This window comes from Equus asinus, chromosome 1 (genome assembly GCF_041296235.1).
Source record: "Equus asinus isolate D_3611 breed Donkey chromosome 1, EquAss-T2T_v2, whole genome shotgun sequence".
Taxonomy (NCBI): domain Eukaryota; kingdom Metazoa; phylum Chordata; class Mammalia; order Perissodactyla; family Equidae; genus Equus; species Equus asinus.
The window spans coordinates 150041591-150063890 of NC_091790.1; the positions used below are offsets into that span (position 1 = coordinate 150041591).

A 22300-nucleotide genomic window follows, 5' to 3' on the forward strand; every position below is an offset into this window, starting at 1 on the left:
AAAGAAAATCTTTCAGCATATTGATATTCTTGAGTTATCCAACTCTCCAGGCTGAAGCTAATGTAATACTATATTCAGGGTTTCTAAAGGGAAATCTTTTGCCAGGATTTTCATTCTTTGGAGTGCCACACCCAGATCAGCTGCTCTGGAATTCCACTGTCTCATCACCCTTTCCCCACATCCCCAGCAGGCTGTCAAATTTAGAACTGGAAATTATTGGAGAGTAACTGTAATTGTTGATTCTAAACAATGTAGTAAAGATATTGCAGAGTCTTTAGTCAGAACCATGATTTATAATTGACGTTGTCATCTGGATAAGCAGATGAAGAGTTACCTAGGCCTCTTATCTCTGAGTCCCTGTGGCCCGGTGGTTCTTAAACTTTAGCATGCATTAGCATAACTGGGAGGGGTGTTAAAAACAAGCCCCATCCCCATAGTTTTTGATCAGTAGGTCTGGAGTAGGGCCCAAGAAGTACAATTTTTACAGGTTCTCCCAGGTGATGCTACTCCTGCCTGGGGGCTACACTTTGGGAACCACTGGTCTAACCTGCTATGCCTGTTCCTTCCCCTGAGCCAGCTGGCCCTCCACCTCTTAGACAGCTCTGTGCGTGAGCTGCATTGCTCATCACAATTATAGTGTAGTAGTATTATCCTTTCTATTGAGATGAACTTAAAATCATGTTTGCTTTGTATATATTGCATTTTAAATATGTATCTTATATATTTACTTATATATAAATTTAATATTTCAAAATTGCATAATTTAAAAGAGGCATTTAATTTAGAACCACCATAGTCAAACATTTTTTTTTCTCACAGTAGAATGTGTTGGAATAATTAAAAAACATACTAAAAGCAATAGGAACAGATTGGCTAAGTGCAGAAGTAACAGAAAACTTTCTCTATTTCTACAAGTTATTGTCTAGAATTTATATAGAGGTTTTTCTTTAACTCTCAAGGCCAGAATTTAGGCTTTTATATATTTTTAAAAACTTGTCCATGTCCCTTTCTTCTCTACCCACCTCTCCCATATCCTCCCCACATTGTTTATCTCCCACTTTGCTTCACAGAAGAGTGACAGGACAGACTGGACGATGGGAAAACAGGATTTATGGCAGTGACAACAACTGTATCCAAATGAAACATTTAAAACAGCATTTCTACCTGGATATATAATCTTGAAATGGACGCAAAATGCAGATACCATCAAGGCTGACATTGAAGAATGAAACTATAGAGGAAAAATTTGAGTCCAAATTATAATTAAACTCAATTTATAAAATTTACTAACGTTTAAATACTGCAAGTGTAGCAATTTCAGTCTTTATATGGTCTTTATTTAGCATCTCTAACACGTATAGACTTGGACCCACTTGTTTTTAGTGGGAAACACGTAATCCCATTAAAACACTATTGTAAGTGGTTGGATTCCCACTTTAGCCCATCAAGGCCTATTTAAAGCTAACTAGCTTGCAGTGAATGTATACAGAAATATTTGGACAACCTTAGTTGAAAAAGAGAATCAGTACAATGTAATAAATATTTTTAAATGTTACATGCTTAAAGAAAGTGGTCCAAATGGTAGAAAGATAAGGAGGTGAGAAATTCTATGGTGATACTTAATGTGAGCTATGGGCACCTTAGAGAATTTCTCAGGTAGGTCTGTATTACATCTCATTTCATTCTAAAAGTAAGTTTTGGGGGGAGGTCCATATAAGGGTGATGCCACTCTTAGTTTTCTCATCTTATGTGTGGAACAGAGGGTGGGGGTGAGACTTTTGTTCTTGAGGTAACTGCTTCAGAGGTAAGTATATTGGGCAAGAACGCTATAGAAATGGTATATATATGTGAGGACCGATGGTCAGAAGTAACATTTACTGAACTCTGTGAGATAAAAGAGAGAAGGAAACAGATGAGTGCGTGTGCCTAACTCCTCCTGAGGCAGAAGAAACAGACATGATCAAAAGGGATTGAGGTTAAATAGGAGTCTTATTGGCCACCCAGTGTAGGTTGTTGATTGTGTAGAAAGTGGATGTGGGTCCCTGCTTCAAGGTGCATATGGAGAAGGAGGGAGTACTATGTAGAGCTCAGCTTCTTACAGCAAGGTGAGAACAACTTGTAGCATTTCCTTAAAACTCAGAGTTCCTATATGTAAGTGTATTATGATACATAAGATGGTCAAACACATTGGACACTCTTTCAAAAAAGCATAAAGTAAAATAATACCACGTACTTTAATTAATTCCACATAAACCTGAAACTGGCTCACAACTGAAAATATTTGACAGTTGAAATCAGCATACCCTGCCTCCCCGGGAATATTGACTTTGTAATATGAAAATGTCCTTTGAGGCTGCTATTTTGATGAGGGAGTTCTTGCCAGCCATGCTAATAGTTCAGTTAGGAGAAAAGAAAAAGTGAGTGATAAATGAGAGAACAACTAAGTGAAGCACATTTGACTTTAGGGCCTTTAAAATTTCGTTGTACACTTTCTTATAAATATTATTGCTCTATTGAGAACAGCATTATAAAGAGGTCTTAATCAGTTCTGTTTGGGGAGTTTTTATGAGTGAAATCTGAATTGAGCAAAGTCATAACAAATGATCAAATGGGTGGGAATCTTTTCTATCTATTGTGAGTACAAACTGTGATCAGAGACCTGAAATGCACTTTACATACATAAAGGAAAATGTCTGGCCACAAACATGAAATCATTCTTCTGCTATTATTATCTTATGATGCCGTATATATTTTAATGGTAAGAAATAAACTAATTATTTGATTAGAAAAAGTGGGTTCTTTTGCATTGTTTTTTTTTTAAGTACCTAAAAAAAGAATGAAATTGGTCTTATGCAATCACCATCCATTTATTTTGCTTTTGTCCCGCAAAGAGTTCTAAGGAGTTACTGTGCACCTGAAAAATAGACTCACTCCAGTTGTTCCAGAAATTCTTTAATAGTCAATGTTTTGGACAGAGTATTTATATTTGTCTTGAAAATTGGTTCTGATATAGTGTGAATTCTTATTTTCACCATGCATTGACAACATTCTCATAGAAGTTCTCCGAGCATATTCAAATATAGTTGATATCAAGTACTAAATATTTCTGTCTTGATCATGTATTGAAACAATAAGTGCTGACATTTGAATATAGAATTCACTGGTTTTTATTGTAATCTTGCTACCCCAATAATGTTCTAAGTTAAAGCACTGGGTATTGCTTTTGGGCACTGAGGAGGCTGAATGGAAGGAAGGCTATCTGGATGAGATTGGCAGCTAGCTGCAGCAGTTGACATATTAATTCATTCAAAACTTATTAAGCATCTATTTTGTGCCAGGCCCTGTGTTGTTCAGTAGGGACACAAAGAGTACTAAGACATGGTTTCTCCCCTTATAGACAACACCCTTTAGTAGGAGAGACAGAAGTGTAAATAATTTTGGTCCATTCAATGTGTTAAGTGTTTTAATAAATATAGGAGCAGAAATTAAGTTCTTCTGTATAGCAGTATGGTTGCCGTTTCTAGTAATTTAATTTTTATCAGGATTGCCAAACCTCACAAAGACTTTAATCTAATCTAGAGTTTTCCAAACATGTCAGATAATGAAAGTCACTGGGGTTCTTGTTAAAAATACAGATTCTCAGACCCCTCCCTAAAAAGACTTACGCAGTAGACCTGGAGGCAGGTACTAGATAACATGTTGCGTAGTGCTCTTCAGTGTGACTTGGCAAAGTGCAGAAATGTTCTTTACTCCAAAAAGCACTAGTGCTTTTCATTTTGAGACTCTAAAAAAACAAAAAAATACATCATTAAGTCCTATCTCAATATAAGTATTTCTCCTGTGAGCTAAGATATAACTCAGTTATTTTGCTTTCTGGTAAATAAAAAGCTAGTGCTGTTGAAAACTAGAGGAGGTAATAACTTGTGGGAAAATGCTAGTGGCTTACATGTATTCTCGGCTACCTAGGCAATCCTGTTTCTGTAGAGGTGAACCAGAGATTCTTATAGATAGAGTACATTTTTTTCCCCCTCAAAACAAGTTTCTACCTATTTTAACCCAGCTCAGATTCTTAGTATGATCCCAAGATTATTGAAAACATGATTTGAACCTGGACATTTGTAAGAGTAAATAAATTAGGCTACATCAATCCTTGAATAATTACAGTATTGCTTTTAATTTTGATGAATCTAATTTATATAATATAGTCTTGATGAAAATGCACCCAGAGGAATTTTCCAAACATAGAACGCAGTGTGCATGCCGCCCCCTGGAATTAGGCAATGCTGTGGCCTTGTGGACTTCCAGCTGAATCTGGATAGTTGAGTTGCTGTAGCTGTATTGCAAAGTCCTATAGCATTCGTTTTCAAAGCCCATAGCACAAAGGTAACTAATTTCTCTTTTCTTCACCATTGAGGGAACGCTTATAATGTCTACTCCACTCATATGGGTTGAGAAGACGGGGCTATTTATATAAGCTAAAGGTTTGTGGCAAGATCTTATATTCTATTTCTTTTCCATTCTCACTGGCAAATCTTAGGCAAAAATTAGTTAAGAGTTTTCCTTTCATGCCTCTGTTCTGCTAAACAAGCTGAATTCTCTTATAGAAATGTAGAGTAGATTTAACTAATGATCAAAAAGTTCTTTGAAATATAAATTGGTATGGAAATACTAAGTAGTATAAACAATTTGAGGGCAAACATTAATAAAACCTTCGCTGCAAGCATTTTTAAAGAGGACTAATAAAAGCTTCACAGTTCAATTAATACAGCACAACACTGGGTTTTCTAGAAGCGTATGAGGCCCAGAAGGCCTGCCCCTGTTTTTAAATTTACGAACTCTTTAATGATTCACCACTTTTACCCCAGTGCATTGCCCACCATGGTGCCATTTAGTCATTAAGTAGGAAACTAAAACCAGGACAAAGCTACAAACAAATATCATAAGGTCCTAGTGGGTATTTTTCCTTCAGTTTGTTTGCAATGTTACTATAAAAAATGAATAGTAAATGAAATAGAGTCATCGGACAAATCAAGTAGGTTATGGCTTTCCCAGATGAGTCTGATCATTTGGCTTTTTGATGAAATACAGGTCAAATCTCTTTACACTAAGCTCTGTGTAAGTAAAATATTTTCAGGCTTCCAGCTAACTATTTCAAGTAGTCTTCAAGAAAAATATTCTAAGATAATCAAATAAATTAGTCCCTTGAAGTTTGTTGTAACAAAATTTGGTCACAGAGTATGGTATTGGTGGGAAACACTGAATATTAAATTTATTAAATATTGTTTTGGATGTATTTTTTTTTACTACTTTAACTTCATAGTTACGTGATTCATTCTTTTGTTTTGCTAAAAGTAGACTTCTCAGTCTGATACTCAACTTTGAAACATAAACCAGAGAGAGCACGTTATTCATTCTCCAGTTCCTGAGGTATAGTGCTTTCAAAGGGAGGCACATTTTCCCAAAATGTTCTGTTTAAATTCATTTTGCACATTTATTTTTTCCCAACTTTACTTTTCACAATCAATTTTGGTAGGTAATTCAGTTTATGTATTTCTTATTGTGTTCATTATTGTAACACTACCAAAGCCTCCTCCATAATATAGTTCCAACAGGAAAGAAGCTTATTTCTTGCTCCCATAAAGACTGAAAAGATTTTCCTGAGTTCTTTTTCTAGTGGCTGTTCAGAGCCCCAGACAGCTTCTACCTTGTGACTCATACTTTGTCAGGTCATGGATTCTAAGATCAATGTGCATCTCTACATCAAGCTAATAGAAAGGAAATGAGGAAGTGGATTGTGTATGGAAAATTTCTATAGGCACATCACCTCTGTTCATATATCAGTGGGTAGAATTTAGTCGCATGGCCACACCTAACTACAAAGGAGGCTGGGAAATGTAGTCTAGCAGTAGTCCAGGAAGAGGAGGAAACAGGTTTGGTGAATAGCTTGCCAGTCTCTACCACATTTGTCTTGAACATTTACACTTGGGAGTGCAAATATGGTCTTACTTACAAGAGGTGGAGTATTTCATAATGTACTCTTGATTAAACCAGCTATTAAAGAGTTAAGTAAGTTTTCTTTAAAGAGATAGAAACACATTAAAATCAGAGCAAATCAGCTCATCTACATTTTCTGGGAGCTGTTTTAAGGAAGCCTTTCTTTATGAATCATTCTGAATAGTGAAGCAGTGTAACTGTTAGAAAATTCAAGTTCTTATTGTTAGTGGGAATGCTTCAGAAAATGGGAATAATATGTATATGTAGAATATTATGTGGCCCTTAATTAATGTGTAAAATGCATGTTGGTGACAGCTGAAGGCTTCCTGCAAAAAAAGAAAATGTGTCAGTTTATCTGAAATTATACTTGCATATATGCTGAGGAAGAAGGAACTTAATATTTATAATTCTTACGTTTGCTCTATATTGCATATTGGTGTCACATTTTTGACCACCTTCGTAGTTTTAAATATGATGAAAATCTAGGCCAAATGTGCAATTGTTGATAAAAACTTGTTTTACACTGATGTTTTCAGAATGCAATTATAAAACAATGCTGGGCTTTATTTTCTAAAGATCCATGAACAAATTTTGGTACCTCTGCAAAATACACATGGATAGCTTTTTGTTTATAGCATTATGTGGACCTTTATAGAATTTTTTTCTTTTTGTATGCTTTAGGGTTTGTTCTTTTTCTTTTTAAAGATTGGCACCTGAGCTAACATCTGTTGCCAATCTTCTTTTTCTTTTTCTTCTTCTTCTTCTCCTCCCCAAAGCCCCCCAGTGCATAGTTGTATATTCTAGTTGTAGGTCCTTCTGGTTGTGCTATGTGGGACGCCACCTCAGCATGGCCTGATGAGTGGTGCCATGTCCATTCCCATGATACGAACCAGCAAAACCCTAGGCTGCCAAAGCAGAGCGCACAAACTTAACCACTCAGCCCCTAGCGTTTGTTCTTAAGAGTACCCAGATTGTGTGTATGTGTATGTGTGTGTGTAATTGTGTTGCAATACTGTAATAACTATCAGGGAGAACAGAAGAATGTAGGACCGTATATGCTCCACTAAATAACACTCAAATGCTTTACTTTATATGGTTTTCTGTTTATTTCTTAATTTTTATCTGTCATCTTATGAGAATGTCAATGTATAGCAGTCTTCTCCATTTATAATTTATTGCCTCAAATTTGTTGTAGGGTTGGAAAGCAAAGAACTATGTTAAATAAAACAGTAAGATAAGAATAAGTTCTGTAAGTTCTGGGGAAATGTGTAAAGATCTCTTTTACGAGTAAAGTATGTATGTTTGTTTTTTCTTACATATTGTAATTACATTTTAACTGTATTTTCTTGGTTATTTCTGTCTTTGCTACATAGATTTACAAAATTCTGACCTTCCAATAGGTGAGGCATTGTTTTGATTTTGTCATGTTTGTCCTTGCACCTTATGATCAATAAGTTTTTATCAATGCATGTCCCACGTGTTGATTTGTAACTTTGCTTTGGAATTACTTTAATATCCAAAATGAAAGATTCACAACTAAATTATTCGTGAGTTTTTCTTTAAAATCTTGTACTGATTTATAGGAAATTGAGAAACTCTGAGGTAGTCTGTGAAATTGTTTTAAGTTTTTTTTTGTGTGATAACTTTCTGGCAGTTGATTACATAAGGCTCTTTCCTCATATGATAGATGATAGACCCTCAGATAGCACTGCGTAATTAACCTTTTCTCCCAGACTCTTAACTTCCAAGAAGACTGTCTCTTCAGATTGATATTATAGTTCCGCTGGCAAATGGCTGAGCTGGGGAATTTCCTTTGGAGTTGGAATTTGCCCTAATAATTTCACCCTCTTTGGAATTCTCTGAGTCTTGAGAGAGAGCAGATAATCATAGCGGCACGTATGTGGGCACTCATCTTTTATCTTTCACTCTCAGAGGAAATTGTTCTTCAGAAAAAAATGCTGAAATGACACATGAAAAAATTATTAATAAGAAAAACTAGCTACCAGGTTTGGACTCTGATAATATAAGCATGTTTAATAAAAGGCACCTTCTGGGTCTGTTGTTACTGGAGAGGCTACTTGATTACCTTACGTATGTTTTTCTGATTTTGAGCTCTTTCTGGAGATCTAAGACTGCTATGCAAATTGGCAACACCAGAACTTTATCCTGAATCCCTCTTTTTGAAATCTCTATCTGATAGGAAAAAATATGGAAAGTCACTGTAGTTACTTGTTTGGTTTGTCACTGAGATTCCAAATGTCTGCCCAATATTTTCGTGGATGTGGACATTTTGGAAATATTACTATCTTTCAGGGTATACTGTCTGTTGAAATAAATTATTAACCAATTGATTGTGAAATAATTCTCTCTGAAGCATTATCTCCTCTCATTATATGTTATATTAAAAGAAGTATTATAATTAGAGACATTTGAAAAACTACTTTTAAGAAAATAAAAGCACATAGCTATGAACATTCTTTTTGGATGATTTTTATGTTACTTTTGAATGTGTCTGTGTCTTTGTGCCTATCATATGGTGCTTCATTTTCTAATGGAGAATTGAATGTGTTTTATTTTGGCTTTGTGTTTAGTGTGAAACAATAAGTTGGAAAACAGATTTTAAAGGTAATAATATTTCAGTGAAAGGACCTAGAAATTAGTAGAAAAAGTCAGGAAGCCAATTATAGAAAGAGGAAAAATAATACATACCATAGCTTGTGTTGGGTGATGTATGCTATTGAATCTCTGAATTTAAATAAAATATGTCAAAGTAGAGTTCATTTTCCCTTCTGTCTGGAGAACTGATAATCCACATACTCATCTGCCTTCTTACCTTTCTCTGTTTTCTTTCTCTGTTTTTCTTTTATCCTGTGTAACTCCAAAAAGGATTTGGGATCTATATAATAAGTTTTAAAAAATAAAATACATGAAGAGGAAAGAAAATAGAGGAAGCAAAGTTGGATAAAAGTAAATACCCTTAGTAAATATACTCAAGTTCTGTGAAGTTACTAGAAAAGGAATAGATTAGGCTTGAGCTTCCTGGTAGCAAGTCTGTTTTCTACTATGAGATTACTGTTCCTTCAGCCTAAATCTGATCAAGTCACTGCCCTGTTTAAGAAGTGTCAGTGGCCCTCTATCACCTCTACCTGAGGTGCACAAGGACCCCACACCCTTTTCAGGTTTGTCTTCCTTTTTCTCCTCAGTGAACCCTGAACCCTGTTCTGCTCACCACATGGAACTGCATGCCTTCCCCAGGTCCTGCTTTCCTGCCTGCAGACCTGTGAATGCACTGTTGGGAGTGCCCTCCTCCCACATTCCCCACTCCTTCAGTTCTTGGGAAATTTCCTTATTTACCCTTCAGGACATGACTCCAATTCCATTTTTCTGTGAAGTCTTCTTGGGTGACCCTGGGCTCCTCTGACATCTGTTACCTCTCCTGGTGCTGGGGGCTTATGTTAGTAATAGCTTAATAATAAACTAACCTTTCTGAGAGCAAGAGACATCCTTCTAAGATTTTTTTTTTTTTTTGGTATAAAATAAAGCAATTGTCTATTTTACTGGTGGTTGCTCGCTTAGTTAACTGATACACTGCCTAGCATGTAGAAGGACTGGAATAAGTGAAGAACAAAGGACGTTTTGTGAGGAGGGTGATGATAGCCGCACTATCATTGGAGGGCAGGGAAGTGGTTAAAAATATCTGAGCAAAATGAAGCTATTTGAGCTCTGTGGTAAATCAGGTCCCTTCTCATTGTTTCTTCTTGTTTATTCATTTGTTGACTTTCTATTCTTTTCACTTCTTCTAAATGGCAGTTTTGAGATGTTCTTTTACCTCTATTTAGTGCTATACACTGAAATGTTTTTTCTCTTTCTCGGGTGGCTTGTTTATTCCTTGAACAATAAGCATTGAAATAGAGTGGTTATTGTTTGCAAGACCTGTAGCTGCATACTGAGTTCCCCGAATTTGGAGAAGTCTCTAAATTTGGAACCGCTGTAGGTAGCACGGGTAGCAGGAGACCTACCAGCCTTTTCCCTTTTAGCAACCTGGACCTTTCCCTGTTCCAATACTTATAAGCTACCTCCCTCCCCATAAAAAGTACACACTGTAGTTAAGAATAGAGGAAAGAGTAAAAGGATTTTGAATTGTGGTTAAGCCGGAAATTGTTTTAAGTTAGTTTAGAATTCATTGGTCCAACATCCTTTAAACTTTCAAAAATTAATGCTTTTTTTGCATCCTGTATTATTAACAATAACTTTTTTATATAATAAATTTGTGAGGACCATCAGTAAAACGTATGTGAAGGAAACACTGGTTTAAAATTTATGGCTTTTCAATCTATGAATGTTTTTCATTCCTTTTATTTAAAGTAATGAACTCATAAGCACTTTAATATAATAGTTGAAGTCTTTATAAAGATTAAATTAAGATCTTAAACTTTCTGTGTGTCTCTGTTAAAGATGTGTTTTTGACTTTATTATTCGACAGTATTGCAACATGATATTTGATGGACAAAGTGACCTACTTTGGCATATATCTATCTAGTCATATGGGGTTCCTTTCTCACCAGCCAGGAAGTTCATTTTTCTAAAAATCGTGGAAAGAACAGATGTGAAACAGGCAAGCACTGCATGTCTTTCACTCACAGCTCTCTGGGGAACCTCTTTGGGTAGGCTTTTGTTTGTCATGCACATAACAAGTATGTCTTTACCCTGAATGATGCAATGGTCCAGCCTCCTGTGGGGTAACATCCGCTGACAATAACGCCATAACCCATTAGTTGATCGCAACCTCCCTGAATCTATAGGGATTTGCCCCAGTCTAAATGAGTGACTAGTCCTTAAGCTACAAGGTAACCTGAGGTCCTAAGGGAGTAGGGACATGTCAAGGTTGGATTGTTTATTTTGCTTGTTATAACTGTGGGATCATTAGAGAAATGTTGACATCCTGTTGTGGTTATATGTTCTTAACCAATATGAATTGAGAGGTTTGATCTTCTTTGTGCTTCTGCTTCCCTTATATTCCTTATCATTCTGTACCCACTACACCTATGAAAAAAAGTGTTCATACTCATCAGGTCTAAATAAACCCATGTCTCTTGCTTTGAATGCTTTCTTATCTTATATATCTATTAATGAGAAGTTTTACAAATGCATATTTGGACTTATTAGCAAAAGCCCAAGGATTTAAACATGAGCTCTGGAAGCAAGTGTTACCTATCATGTTATTCACTAAATCTCCCTTTGTCCCAGTTTCCTTATTTGGAAAATATGTCATGAATTTGTTATATCATTACATAAAAGGTATAATTGTGAAAAAAGATAGTAGAGAATCTAGTATTCATTTAGAATTATTGCACAAGTTTGTGTTTTTTCACAGCTGCAACCTGTAACTATCCTTTTGTGAATGTCACTGTAAACTCTGATGTCTATAGGTCTTTCTACACAGATGAGAAAGATGATCATTTCAAGGTTCTATCACAATTTCCAGTTTTGTATCCGTCTCAAGTTTGATCAATTTTGAACAAATGGAATTATTCCATCCCTCTGTTTTCTTTATTCCCGCTCTCTATCTCACACCTAATAGTGAATGACTTTCTTGCTTTGCTTCACCTTTTTGTTGTGTTTTTATACTGTTTGCCATGCCGGCATTTCTTGTAAGCACCTCTCCCTCCCTTGCTCTATGGACCTTTGCTGTTATATATTGATTACATATGGTTTAATGAAAATATCGGCCCTGAGTATCTTTCTGGACCTTACTCTAGCAACATTGTTTTGTCATTTTGTCAAATGATTTTTTTGTTAAATCTGGTAACATTGGTGAGTCTGAGGGATTTATCCAACCCATGGCCATAGAAGAGGGTATATTTGGCATCCATATTTAGATGAAAAAGTTGCAGAACTCTGTGGGCTCTATAATCTGTAGCAGGCAGCATAGTAATACAGAAAGAGTAAGAGTTCGAGAAGGAGTCAGGAAATCTCCATTAGAAACCCAGCTCTGCCCTGGGGACCTTGGGGCTTTGGAAAAGTTACTTTATCTCTCTAGATACCAGTTTTCCATCCTGTATTAGTTTCCTGTGGCTGCTGTAGCAAATTACCACAAACTTGATGGCTTAAAATAACAGAAATTTATTCTCTCACCACAGTTCTGGAAGCAGAAACCCAAAATCAGTTTCACTGGGCTGAAATCAAAGTGTCAGCAGGGTGGTGCTCCCTCCAGAGGCTCTGCGGGAGAACCTGTTCCTTGCCTCTTTCAGCTTCTGGGGTCTGCCAGCGTTCGTTAGTTTGTGGCTGCATCACTCCAACCTCTGCCTCTTTGGTCACATTGCCTTCTCCTCTTCTTTTTTTTTTTTTTGAGGAAGATTAGCCCAGAGCTAACATCTACCACCAATCCTCCTCTTTTTGCTGAGGAAGATTGGCCCTGAGATAACATCTGTGCCCATGTTCCTCTATTTTATATGTGGGACGCCTGCCACAGCATGACTTGACAAGTGGTGTGTAGGTCTGCAGCCGGGATCTGAACCGATAAACCCCAGGCCACCAAAGTGGAGTGTGTGAACTTGACTGCTACGCCACCTGGAGGGCCCCTGCCTTCTCCTCTTCCGTGTGTATCATCTCTCTTTGCCTCCCTGTTATAAGAATGCATATGATTGCATTTAGGGCCCACTTAAATAATCTGGAATAATCTCTCCATTTTAAGATCTTTAATAATATCTTCAGAGTCCTTTTTGGCCAGATGAGGGAACATTCGCAGATTCCAGGGATAAGGATGTGGATATCTTTTGGGAGGTCATTGTTCAGCCTGCCAAACACCTGAAATAATTTCTGAAGTCCTGCTGGTTTATAGTTTCTATTCACACATCTGCTCATTCATTCACTCATTCACCAAACTTTTATTTCATGCCCACTATATGCCAGACACTTTGTCGGGTATTAAGAATAACACGCTGACCATGCCTTTGATAAGTTCATTATGTTGTTGATAAGATGTACTATACAGAATAAATGCAAGGATAAAAGTAAGAGAGACAACTCGATCCAGACTATAAGATTCTTTGTATGTCTCCTTTTGTGTGATTCTAAAGCATAAGCCACCGTCATGCCCCAGTGCTTGTAAATTATTTCAGTAACTATAGTGGTTATGTGCAGCCTCTGGATCAGAAAGTGTTTTGCAGGGAGGAAAGCATGTATCAGCTTAAATTCAATTTAAAACAATGTGTTGGGTACAAAATAAAGCATCAACCTTGTCCCCCAGGGAATTTATAATCTTATACAAGTCTTATCAACCCTAGCTGCATGTCAACATCAGCAGCAGAGCTTTAAAAAATATCCATGCCTCCTCCCCCACCCCACATTGTGCTTGCTTCTGGGTGGAGCCCAGAGGTCTTTTTTTTTTTTTTTTATGAAGCTCATCAGGAGGTTCTTATGTACTGCCTAGTTTTGAGCACAGAGAATCTCTGATCGAATAGATGTGATCTGTAACTAGGAAAACTAATGCACAGGTACTGATAAAAATGCAAGACAAAATGCCATAAGTTCCACTAAGATCTATAGAAACAAAATAATTGGGATACTTAGAGGAGGATGAGATCATATCTGGCTCAAGGGAAATTTGGAGAAAGAAGTGATTGGAATGTCCTTGAAGGATGGGTGAGATTTCAAAAGGAATTAGAGGTGGGTGGTGGGAAGAGAATGTTGTGGAGACAGGCGTGGAGGTGAGGAAGGAGGTAGGTCACGGCTGGAGGCAGGGGACAGGGACCCAGACCTAGCAAGCAATTTTCCTTTTGTTAAGACTTTCTGGCCTGGAACCCAGAGGCTTCTGAGAATCCTAAATTTGAACCTGGTCTTCTGGGTCACTTTGAAGGTATGTTTTGTCAGGGTAGTAGGGTAGAACGTATTTTATTTAGCAACTACTAGGTTGATTTATACATTTAAAATATTTAGAAACGTGATAGCTGAGCCTCTGCTTGTACTCTTGCTCTAGGTCCTGTAAATATTAGGAGCAGGCTTCAGTGAGAGCAAAAGAAATGGACAGGAAAGTTGTATTTAAAATGTTTCAAAAGACTACTACAGAAAAGCACAGCAGGAAGTAACAAAGGTAATTCTAAAGTTCAAGAATGATGCTAAAATTAGTAGAGTGGGGGATATTGATAGAAAAGGTAGCCATCATTTGTTAAGTTCTTCCCACAAGCCAGGGGCTTTACTACTGTATTTTTTTTATCTCACAGAACTCTTTTCTTAACTCTTAAAGTAGGTACTATCCTTATCCCCATTTTACTGTAGGGACATTAAGACTTTGAGAGGTTAAGTATCTTGTTCTATCAAGATCTCACAGTAAATTGAGTGGAACATCTGGGACTCAGATCTAGCTACCCTGCTTCTAGAGTTTGTATTGTTAACCAGTGTTCCGCTAGTTAACAGGAGGCTAGCTTGAGAGTAAAGTCGATGAAGAGAAGTTGGACCCAAAGACAGGAGTTTAAGAAATCATCTGAAGAGAGATCACAGTTGAAACATGAGTAGCTTCAAATTAGCAAGCATCACCTTATCAATTAAAAGATGGAAGAAAGGAAAGAGTAGAGGGCCAAGGACCAAGCCTCAATGAAACTTTCAGGGACAGTATCTTATCCCTCTTTAAGGCTACCATAGTGGGCCAGTCTGGTGGCACAGCAGTTAAGTGCGCAAGTTCTGCTTTGGCAGCCCGGGGTTCGCCGGTTCGGATCCCAGGTGCGGACATGGCACCACTTGGCACACCATGCTGTGGTAGGCGTCCCACGTATAAAGTAGAGGAAGATGGGCATGCATGTTAGCTCAGGGCCAGTCTTCCTTAGCAAAAAGAGGAGGATTGGCAGCAGTTAGCTCAGGGCTAATCTTCCTCAAAAAAAAAAAAAGGCTGCCAGTCACTTAATACATGATAAACGTTTTTTTAAAACGTTCTTGAATATTTAAACAAGCAAATAAACTAATCTTTCAATCTTGAATTTTTCTCCCTATGCTTAAGATTTTACTTAATAACTTCAATGGCTTTAAGGAGACAAATCTAAACACTTTCTTAACTTTTGTTGCCTGTATTTGTGAACATGATTCAGTTTCAAATCCTTGGGGCTTTTGTTAGATTCCATTTTTCCACCTTCATGTTTTCCCCAACAGAAGAGGGCTACTCTGTAGAGAGATTAGGCTAGTGTAAGAAGATTGGCAGAGTAGTTCAATATTTCTGTCATTTTAAAGAGTTTGTAAATTCAGATTGAAAGGATGCTAACACCTAAGTGGTAAGGTGTCTTGGCTGTTGAGTGTCTTTCTCCTCTCACTTCTCTCAGAGTGCCTGAAACTTCATTTCATTCCACCTTTCTCACAGAGTATGCATGAAAGGGCACTATTAAATAACCCGGGAAAATAAAATTATTGCGTTTGAAGTATAAGTTGTGTTCTTTTTTGTTACCTGTGGATATAACCAGATCAAGTTTCCTGTGCTTGTCTTGTTCTTTTAACCCCCATTGTTCTGCAATCTGAATCCAGCATATTTATTTGAAGGGTTTTGGGTATTGAGTAAAAAGGATTTCAGCATAGCTATGTGGTTGTGTCAAATATCTTAATGTTATAATGCTATATTTCTTATCCTGGTTTTCTTGGAATCACGTTTTTCTCATTGATTTATAATTTCAACTATTAGAAAATTAGTATCATACCTAAATTCTTAAAAAAAATACTGCAGAGCCCTAATCTGTATCCTTCATGTCCTGTTTTTCTAATACTGTAATTGAGTGCTGGGTACGATGTGGTCTGCTTACATAACTCATCCTACCTAACTTTATTAGGAAAATTAATGGAATGGGATCTCACAAAAGTGTTTGATTAGAATCAAGGGAAATCAAACTAACTTGAATTAAAGGTCAAGATTGGCTTTCAGAGTAGGCAACTTTATGGTTTGAAGTAAAACGACTTTATTTACAGACAGCAATCAACAAGGCAAAAAAGTCTGTCATTCTTGTTTGGAAGACATTGGGTAAGCCAATGATCCTCAACTTGGGCTATGCATTAAAATCCTCTGCAGAGCTTAAAAAAAAAAAAAACCTGAACTGGGACCTGCAACCTCAATGATTCTGACTTAATTGGATTTGTGAGGCCTAGGCATGGGTATTCATTAAACCTCCAAAGTGATTATAATATACAACCAATATTGAGATCTGCTATTAAAAGAAATATCAGGTGGGGCTGGCCCCGTGGCCGAGTGGTTAAGTTCACGTGCTCCGCTGCAGGCAGCCCAGTGTTTCGTTGGTTCGAATCCTGGGCTCGGACATGGCACCGCTCATCAAACCACGCTGAGGCAGCATCCCACATGCCACAACTAGAAGGACCCACAACGAGAATATACAACTATGTACCGGGGGGGCTTTGGGGAGAAAAAGGAAAAAAATAAAATCTTTAAAAATAAATAAATAAATGATTTAAAAGAAATATCAGGAAAGTGCAAAAGAGAAGGAGAAAGTAAATAAATATAAAATGCTCATCCTTTAAGAGATAACATATACTTTCTAAAAAAGAAAATTTTGTCTAATTAGTTATGAAAACGAAACTCAGTTCTCCTATTTTGAAAGGAGACAAATTAATCTCATTTAGATATTAATTGTTACAAGGCTGCCTAAGAGTAAATATTTATGTGTTTAAAAAAGCCCTTTTTCTTTGTGTTTCTGAACTTACTTACTTTCTTATGTTTAAGATTACTGAATCTCAGCTGTGAGTCTGGTCCCCTCCCTTATTCCAATTTATGAACTGAAAATGCACATAGCTTACAAATGAATAATTCAAAATCAGTAGAGTGAAAGTGACACTTGCAGTCAATGAAAAATTCAGTGATTATCTTGGGTGTTTTTTCTCCATAAGGAAAGCTTGGTTACTGTTTCAAAGTGATGTTTGGTCACTTTGTGCAAAGTATCTTGATCGTTCTGAGCCTGGGTTGCTTTCTCTCTAAGACTGTGATAGCACACATTGCTGAATAACAATGACCGTGTATTGAGTGTTCCTTATATTTCAAGTTACAAATGTGCCAAGTGCTTTGTATGTAGTATCTCATTTAATTATAGTGAAAACCCTATGGAATAAGTTCTATTTTTCTAAAAGTCCCATTTTAAAGGTGAGAAACCAGTCTCAGAGACATAAAATAACCTGTCCCTAGTTAGGGATAGGGCCAAGATGTGCATTCAAGGAGTCCAGCACCATAGGCAGTGGTACGAGGTAACAATAACCCAATATAAAGACAAATTTTTCTGTTTAACCAATAGGTTAAGATCAGAAATTGAAGCTTGTACCTTCTTTACAGGATATCTTTCCAAAAAGACAGTCCTGATATTTCCCAAGAGAACGGCAGATTTTTCTGTTGAAGCTAACAAAGAACAGATGAACTACTGGCATTAACATCCACTACTGGCCTTGGACCAGTGGGAGGATGGGTACCCTCTGATGCTGGTTGGGTTTTGAGGAAGGAGCAGTACTCTCAAAACATCCCAAAGCCCATAAGACTTTGCCCCATCCTTCACTTCCAAATTGTAGGAAGGGAAGCTTAAGATGGGAGAAAGCATAGAGGAGAGCTTATCTGGAATAACATGAATGGGCTTGATGAGTGTGGGTAGTGGGAAGCTCAGCAACAGACCTCTTTTGTGGTCAAAAACCTCCATTATTCCTAGACTAAAAATCCATGCACTAAAAGTCACTCAACTTTCCTGAATCTCAGTTTTCTCATCTTTAAAATAGAAATGACCAGAGTAGTAACCAAATTCCTTAACTCAAGGGGCTGAAGATCAAATGAGATATATACTGTAAAAACTCTAAATAAAGCATAAGGTGTTTTTAAAACTATTAATGTTAGTAAAGCAGATTTTTGTTTTCTAGCTGGAAGCCTTTATTTTTTCAACTTGCAGAATAAAAAAAAACAATAAAACTCAAAAAACTTTTACTCTACAGTACGTCTTGATTTAGAATGTCCTCACCAAAACACTTGGACTGACCTTTACTTCACCCAGATGTTCAAAACCCTTAGGCATTTAAGCAATCTCTAAGTATACCAATGACTATCTGATGGGCAAATCCTATGATCTTTTCTCAGTCTTCAATAGAGTTGTAATAGCAGTAGTAATTCATTCATTCGACAAGTATATATTGAGTGTCTACTATGTGTCTGGAATGGTTTTAAGTCATTGAAAGTAAAAGTCAGTAAAAATAAAAGCAGGCAAAAATGAAATTGTTAAGTACTTGCTATGGATTGAATGTTACATATAATCCCATTTAATCTTCATAGCAATCCTGCAAAATAGGTTTTACTAGCATTATTTATAAATGAGGATACTGAGGTTCAGAGAGCTTAAGAGATAGTCCAGCAAGAGATATGTCCAGCACCTCCCAGCAAAGAGATGAGAGAATGCAGATTAAAAGCCTATTTCCTTTCCCATCATATGGTCTTTCTTTTGACCATTCATTTATTAATTAATTTACTCATACTATCCTAGTCTGAATCCATTTGACCTTTCTGTCTGTGAACATCACAGATATCTTCTTAGCCACCTATGCTTAAAACGGTGGCACCATTTTTGAATCTCTTACTCTGCTCCCCTCCACATCAAGTTGACTTGAATCTTGATTGACTCTATCTTTCATTTTTGTTGCCAACCTTTAGCACTTGTTACTTCTTGCTACCACTATTGTGGTAGGCTTCCAACTAGACTTTCTAATCTTAGTCTCTCCTCCATTCAGCCTAATTATACAATGCTGCGTAGTGATTTCCAGTAAAACTGAAATCTAATTATTTCCTTTCTCAAAAATCTTCCATGGCTTGCCATGGTCTACAAAATTGCCAGTACTCGTGAGATATTCCTACTGTCCAGGGTATAGGTTGAACCATATTTTCAGCCTTTTCCTTCAATGCACTCCTTCCCATACATGATATCAGATATTCCAGACTTGTCAGAATCACCTGGGGCTTATTAAAGTACTGGTTCCCAGGCCCCATTTGAACCTACCGAGCCAGAATCCTCCAGGATTTACAAGGCCTTGTGGGGTGTGGTAAGCCTGGTGGTTCTCTGATAGACTCAGAGCACAGGTGCCCAGCTGTGACCACCTTAGGACTCTTGCTATCACTGTGTGTGGAGGAGGTTAGCCAGTACTGCCTGACATTATGACACTTAGTCATACCTTAGTTCTCCTGGCCATCCTTTTACACACATCACTGGGGTGCAAACCAAATGCTGAAAAACCCAAAGACACATTAATTAAAGTGAATTCTTGAAAGAGGTGATTTTCTTACATTTGCACGAGCATGAGATAGTTTTCTGTGAGCACATATGAAATACATAAAGAAGTTTAACTTGTAAATAAATGTTTAGCTAACGCATGAATTGTGTCATTTCTGAATTATATATACACACATATAGAGAGCAAAAGAGACATATGCATATCTAATTATATATAACATATCCATTTAAATGATTATAGGCATATGTTTATATGTTTTAGCACATATACACATGTACATATATGACTTGTCTTCCGCCCAGATGATGTAAACTGGCTTATAAAAAGAACCCCACTATTGCAAGATGAAAGACATTAACAATAAGATTATGAAACAAGAGAAAAATGATGATCAGAACATAAGATGGAGTAGAGGCATTGTTCTGTAAAACTTTCTACATTGTCACTGAAATGGTTGTTAAATTGTACCTTGAAATAAAGATCATTACTTTTCTTTTTCTTTTATCCTTCCGAATTTGCACAAGTAGTAATCAAAATTATCTAGTTTTTAAAATCTCTTATATTATCACACTACATATATGCAGATTTTAAAATTCTCAGTAATTTCTATTTTCCCCAAATCCCTTTTAAATATAGTATTTTTATGAACCCAAAAGTTAAAAAATTACAAGTAAAATAGCATGTAATTGTTTTGTTTCTGAAAACAAAGAATCTAGACCCTTTGTCTACTGTACAAGTTAGGCTTAGAAATACATATAGATAGATATTTAATTGGAAGGTGAAGAAATAATTTTAAAACCCCTAAGTAAAATGAAATATTTAGTTATACATTCTGAATGTGACATTAGTGTGAATACTAATTCATTCTTTCCTGTGTCCATCCATTCATCTGCAGCATATTTATTAAGTACCTACTATGCAAAGTGCCAGAATAGATATATACCCTTAAAATCTTGCTACATCTTTCATATTCACTAACACTGACTTTCTCAGAGTTGAAGAAAGATAAATGAGATCTGTGTCACCATCCTCGAATGATTTGCTTCAACATTAAAGTACTTTTTTAAACATTGATTTAATATTTCATAATATATATGCATCTTTATTCTCCTTTTATACAGCTTCTGAAATATTTTTTGAGATTTATAGGTATACTGTGTTTGACCATGAAATCAATGGCCCACTATCTTATTGGGTGGAATGTTTTTTTTTCCAGGTGGGACAGGCTAGTCTAGGGTATGTGCTCCTGATTAGTTCCCTTTCCTTCTTTTATTGGACCAGCGTTCAGGCCTTAGTCATCTCCTACAGAGAGGAATTGTATGTGCTGTATGTGTTTGCAACTGGATCTTGGGGCCACTGTCTTTCTTGGTAGGGAGACCCATGCTGTGCATAACCTGGAAGAGGCAGTGAGCGAGGCTGTTGCCCTTGGTTACAGCTCTCTTGTTCTAGTGGAAAGTGGCTTTTCAGGTAGGCAGATTGGTGTTTAAATCCAGTCCCCCTCACTTCTTCACTTTGTTATGTTAGAAATATTATCTCTGAGTCTCAGTTTCCTCATTTGTAAAATGTGGAGAATATTGTCTATCTCATGGATTTCATTCACTGTCAAAAATTTACTTCCCTTTCACTATCAATAAATATTTGCTGAATGTAATTAAGTGATAATATTTTTGTAATTACATGTAACAAACTCATTGTGATTATTTGTTTTACCTGTTGAGTTTCTGTTATGGGCTGAATATTTATGCCACCCTGAAATTCATATGTTGAAGCCCTAGCCCCCTGTGTGATGGTATTTGGTGGTAAGAGCCTTTGGGAGATAATTCGGTTTAATTAGATCATAAGGGTAGGACCCTCATGATGGGATTAGTGCCCTTAGATATCTCTCTCTCTCGCCATGATCATGATCCCAGGAAATGCCATGTAATCACACAGCAAGAAGGTGGCCATCTGCCAACCAGAGTCCTCACCAGACACCAAACCTTCCAGCACCTTGATCTTAGACTTCCCAGCTTCTAGAACTGTGAGAAATAATTTTTTGTTGTTTAAATCACCCAATCTATGGTATTTAGATATAGCAGCCCAAGCTGACTAATTCAGTTTCCTTTCTAAATTTCTCACTAACTCCTTAGGGTAAGATCTATAATTTTCATCTTTGTTTAGGATCCTCAGTATTTAGTGTACTACCTAGTACATGGAGCTCAAATAACTGTAGAACACAACTTAGGATGTAGAATTGGTCCTCATGTTCTTATCATTATCTACAGCCTTCACTGATCACTCTCCCCATCACTTGTACGCAAAAACTCCTGATGTTTTAGACAAATAGACTAAAGTAAAAACTTACAATTTGATCAAAAGGCTCTGAGGGAAAACAGTATGATATAGTTTCCACTATTAATTGGGTATGAAACAAAATGGATTTAAATTCTAACTCTGCCATTTATTAACTGTGTGAGTGAAGAAAAGTTATTTTACTTGACCAACTCAGCTTTTTCATCAAATAATCTTGGCAGACCTGTTTTGAACATTAGATGATATCATGTAATAAAAAAATGTGAAGGTTATCTGAGTAGTTTTATCACTCTGTATTTTTATTTAAATGTTTACACTGTTTCTCAATTTCTGAAAGAATGATTTTAGACTCACCCAGAGATCTCTTGAATATCATTCTTTGTTTTGAAAGTATTTCCTTGTGGCAGGAAGTGATAAAAACACATGGCACAGACAGCTAGTGACTGAAGAGGAAGTTAATGGTGTTTGTTTTTCCTCCAGAATTAGTAGTTCAAAAATTAAAAATAAAAATGTGTCTTGCCAAGTTTGGAAAATACACAGAATGCTTTGATTGCTGGATTACAATGGACCTAATTTTTTGACATTACTATTTCTTTCATATTTATTAATTGAAGTGCTTTTTATTTAAAACTTTGAGGCTTTACATTTTATTTTATAAATGAATGATTAAAATATTCAAATGCCATCAAATACATGTGGGATTTATTTTCTTCTTTACCCTGTAGACTTAGAAACCAAGAGAAGGCTTAGAGTAAAGCATTTTGAAATCATTGACAAACAC

The 22300-nt window shown here is 36.5% G+C and overlaps 1 protein-coding gene across 5 annotated transcripts in view; it reads left to right on the top strand.

Moving 5' to 3' along the window:
• Positions 1-22300, top strand: part of HDAC9 (histone deacetylase 9) — an 866113-nt gene that overhangs the window by 69853 nt on the left and 773960 nt on the right. The window lies entirely within an intron of this gene.